The sequence below is a fragment of the Meles meles genome, chromosome 6 (assembly GCF_922984935.1).
Source record: "Meles meles chromosome 6, mMelMel3.1 paternal haplotype, whole genome shotgun sequence".
Classification (NCBI taxonomy): domain Eukaryota; kingdom Metazoa; phylum Chordata; class Mammalia; order Carnivora; family Mustelidae; genus Meles; species Meles meles.
In genome coordinates this window covers 128,392,703-128,397,706 of record NC_060071.1, presented here as the reverse complement: position 1 = coordinate 128,397,706, position 5,004 = coordinate 128,392,703, and the positions used below count along the sequence as shown (strand labels likewise).

General features: G+C 40.5%; 1 pseudogene; it reads right to left on the bottom strand.

Moving 5' to 3' along the window:
* Positions 1-1,928: 1,928 nt before the first annotated feature.
* Positions 1,929-2,847, bottom strand: LOC123943673 (annotated as a pseudogene).
* Positions 2,848-5,004: the final 2,157 nt, after the last annotated feature.

Below are 5,004 nucleotides of genomic sequence, written 5' to 3'. Positions count from 1 at the left end.
TGCCAGTCAAACAAAACAAAACAAAACAGAAAAACCTACAATTAGACTAAAGCAGGTTGTGAAACCTAAAAGGACATACTTTATTTCTAAGGATGGTTGTCTGTATGTTCTTGAGAGACAGTAAAAGAAAAGATGTAATCAGAGTATAAATCCAGAGCAATATTCACCAAGGTTGAAGCATGGTCTTTTCTAAGATTATATGGATATCATTTCATAGAAAAAGAAATTATGTTCACAATTTCCAACCAGGTCATTGTAAGAGAATCAAAATCAAAATAATAAAATCTGAAGATATGATTCTTTTAATATGTTTTTATACATTTTGATTAAGATGCTTTGTTTAGGGCATATCATCAAATATTTTTAATAGTCAAAGGAAAAATAATGTTCAAATTTCTCCTAATTGCTGGTGTTTTGGTACTAAAACTAGCCTACATACAAAAAATCTTGGATTTTATTTTCTTTCCAAGGTCTTTTAAAGTGCTTTATGTATGTGGGGATTTTTAAGTACACTTAGATATTTAAAAATTAAAATGAACTCCAGGAATGATTAGATCTTCAAGTAGCCATAAGAAAACTGTCCTGTGTAATATCAGACTTAAGAGCATTCTAGGCCTGATAATTTCTCCCAAATGTTTTTAAGGAACAATACTGCACACCACTAAAATATTTACCATTTAGTTATATATTATCTTAAATGGTGAATTAGCATCAGAATGTACGAATTAAGATTTACTTTAAATATGAGGTATATTTCAGACCAGGTATATTTCAAATCTGGGAGCACTATTCACACTGCCATCTCTGATATTGCCCCTGCCAGAATTGGACAGATGCTATGCAAGGGAATGCATAACTTTAGCATAATGAGGTCTTATATATAAATATGGTAATTGATGAATAACAAAGATGGTCCCCAAATGCGGGAAGCAGCTGAGTATTTTATAAGAATGACACTAAGAACTCAATATACATCATGTATCAGATCCTCTTAATATTTAATCAACAGAAAACTATTAAGTGCATGATAAGCATTTGACGTATATTCATTAAAAAATGAATCCCCGGGGCACCCGGGTGGCTCAGTGGGTTAAAGCCTCTGCCTTTGGCTCAGGTCATGATCCCAGGGTCTTGGGATCGAGTCCCACATTGGGCTCTCTGCTCAGCAAGGAGCCTGTTTCCCTCTCTCTCTCTGCCTGCCTCTCTGCCTACTTGTGATCTCTCTGTCAAATAAATAAATAAAATCTTAAAAAAAAAAAAATGAATCCCTATGTTTGGAGTAGGAAAGTAAGATGTGGATGCTTAAGTAACTGACCCACAAGATTCCTACTTCAAATCCCAGATAATCTATGGATTGCAAGCTTGCTTTTCCTTTCAGGTCTGAGTATCCCTGATTTAACAGATGGGTGATGCTCACACGCTGACCAATCCAGCTAAGCCTTCACTGGGTATCATTTCATAGATTGTATCAGTGACTTCGGAATAATTGGGCGAAGTCACTTTGGGCTAGGCACTGACTAGTCGAAGAGTAAAACTTATTGACTCACATAGTGCTAAGAATATTATGAGGTAGGTGATATCGATTGACTTTTTTGCATGTAAGGAAATTGGATTTTAGATAATTAAGCTAATAGCTAAAGTCCCATCTAGGCAAGATGAGAGGCTAGAGGAAGACTGACCATGGTAGCGGGTGTTTGTCTCCTCCCTTAGAGTAGGGTCAAGCTCCATAATCTGGTCCATGAGAGACAGTGCCAGACTGAGGTGGGATCTGGGGTGGGGGACAGAGGGTGCATAGGCTGAAACAGAGGAAAGAGACCCATTGTCCCTTCAGGCTCAGTTCAGATTTGGATCCAGTGAGTGGAGGCACCAGCCCATAATCTCTCCAGGTTCAGTCCCCACAAGCCCATGACCTGGGTGGAAGTCAGCTGTCACAGGTACAGCTTATGGGTTTTGATGTGCTAGAGCTTCTCAAGCAGATGTTGGGGCAGAGTTCAGGTGCTTGCAGTTCTAACTGACCCTGTACACTATAGGTGGGCAGCCCTGGGATATCCATCTTGTAACCCTTCCCCTGAGGGGAAATTGTCCCTGAGGGACAAGGTCCTTCAGGGAATCCTTGGACAAGGTGCTCTCTCAAAGGAGGAGATTTCCCAGAGAAAGATTCCAAAACTCTACTTGGTTTTGGTGGAGACTTGGTGGAGAATTTCTTCTCTTTCAGGAGCTCGGGGACTGTCTACTTGACATGAAACTTGCCTGTGTCCTGTGAACAAGTGGCCTTTTTGGTGAGAAGGAAGTCACTCACCTTGGCCACATTGTCCTTGGATGCCAGTACGTTGCAGCAGCCAGGACCCAGTGCACAAAGAACTTGTCCTCTAGGTGTTTCATGGACTGTCAGACTTCTAGTAAGAACTTGAAGAGACAGTCTGCGAGGGAGGTCATCCACCAGTCTCCTTTGGCCCTGCGCTCAGTGATGACGTAGTTCTGCCTTTCTCCTCCAGGATTACACTCGGAAGCTGGGCCTGCTTGCAGTGGCCAAACTGTGTCATGACCGAGGATTCAGACAGGAAGGCCTGGGCAGTGGCATCATTTTTCACTCACTGAACAGCGACCTGTTCTCTTGATAACCGCCCAGCATCGGTTTCCTATCCCCCTTTCCATTGGTCTGCAGCAGCTTCAGGTGGTTGGTCAGTGGCCAGCTGCGGTGAAAGAACTCCTCCAGGGCCATCAGTGTGTCCTCCATGAACTTTGTCTTCATGAGGTGAGTGCAGAGTGCATCTGCATGTGAGGTGTGGTCTCCACCAGCTGCACCAGCTCCTCGACCTGCACCTCTCGTCGGTGCTGAGCATGCATCCACGACGCAGTAATGCTCACCTTGCCATCACACGTCACATGGTGTGTGGCCCATCTGGGTTAGGCAGGGCTCTCCCGTGCTGGGACCAGACCCGTCTCTGGCAGGCACAGAGTTGCCTCTAACCATTGGTGCCAGCAGAGGCTCTAGGTGGTGCTGTAGCTCTGCTGGGGGCTCCCTCTTCCCCTGTTGTCTGGGGCTCAGCCATCAACCACCACCAGGGAGGGGTAGCAGAATTGAGTTCATTATAGCTCTAGAGTCCTTACTGGTTAACCTAAACTGTGCCAAGGCCTGGCTGGGACTGCTCTCCTCCTGGCCCCAGCCTACTCTGTGGTGGCCTGGCCTTGGAAAGGAGCCAAGCTTTCATGGGTCGGTCATATGGTGTGCAGTGGGGCGTAGAGCTGGTCACACCTCCGTGTCTGTGATGCCCAGGGCAAAGAGAAGGTCTGCTGGAATAGCTTTTAGAAGGGTGGGGAGAGCTTACCAAAACGTGATTTCAAAAACACAATTACATATGACATTCTATTTACATACTTTTCCCTATTAGTCAAGTTTCAGCTGTGAGAATGTACATTTGAAGATGTATTTTAACTATAACAAGAGATACCTATGATGTTTAACAACACATAAAACTGAATTGAAATATTTCAAAATAAAATATGAGGAAATATAGTTTATCATTAATATTTGGAACGATTACTGTGTGAATTTTGTACCCAGTGTTTAAATGTCTTGAAATTGTAGTTTATACATGCTAATACAGGTGTAATTCATCTTTAGGCAGGGAATTTGAGATATAAGCTAATTCTTATTATGGAATTATTAAAATGTCTTTTATTAAAAATGGTCATTTTTTAAAGATACATTAAACTTTCATATTCCCCCAAATTGTTTAAAAGTTATTAATGGAATAATAGGGATAATAGGGCTTCATTAAGTTATTCAGTAAAATTTTACTGAGCAGTTACTACAGGCCAAGCCTAATGCTTGGTTAGGAGAATAAAAAAATGTACAAGAGATAATCCCTGTTTTCAGCAAGGCAATAGTAAATCCAAGAAGGCATATGGGTTCCCCTCAAATTTCACTCACATACAATGAGTATTAGGGTTATAAACAAGATATTAAAATAGTTCAAAGAAGAGGCCTCGGAATCAGGAAGTTATTTTGTTCCAGTTTTATTATGGTAACATTGTATTAATTTAAGGTATCCATTGTGATGTTTGATATATGTATACGTTGTGAAATAATTACCACAATCAAACTACTTAACTACATCCATCACTTCACACAGACACCTCTGATGTGTGCTGAGAACATTTACAATGTACTCTCAGCGGTGCAAACTGAAGTTTCGAACCCTTTGACCAAGTTATTTTAAGTGGCCAATTTAGGCTTTGTTATATATTCTTTTTTTGTATGGAGATTTAGAATATATTTTATATCTAATTTGTAGTTGGGCACATTCAGAATGATTTCTTTACATCCCACCCCCCAACCTCCACGCCCCCAGAATTTTACAAAAAAGAAAGGTAACATCTTGCATAAACCAAGCCGGGAGTGGTAAGGTAGCCCTATTCTTACACCTTGCCCAAAGGCAAAGAAGTGAAAGGTGATGAGCTGGGATAAAAATTACAGATAGGATATTGTCAGAAGAATTTCTCATTCATTTCTATAGCTGCAAACACTCATTTTTCCCCCAAGTCCTTTTTATCTGCCATTTAGCAAGAATCCAATTACTGAGCATGAGCTTACTGCCTCATAAATAACATCCTCTTAGCTTTCCAATCACACCATTCCAATTCTGTATTTTGTCAGCAAAAGTCCTGTTTTTAAAAATAATACTTTGGCCATCTGCTTACCCATATGTGCTACACATCACTGAATGTTAGATTCTCTGCAAATTTTATAGATGGTACCACAAACTTTGAATGTGTTTTCTCTCATAATTAGCATTTTACAACCACATTAAATTGATCACAGGTAAACTGTTTCATTTCGGTGTGTTATTTTGATTGTAATCAGACTACTTGCTGGAAAGTGATTTTGTAGCCAATATATTTTACTTATAAAGAGTTTTCTTTCCTCTTTTATAGCAAATACGTTATTTTAAAGGTCACACTTGTCAGACCCATAAACTAAATCCCAGACTTGCAATGTAA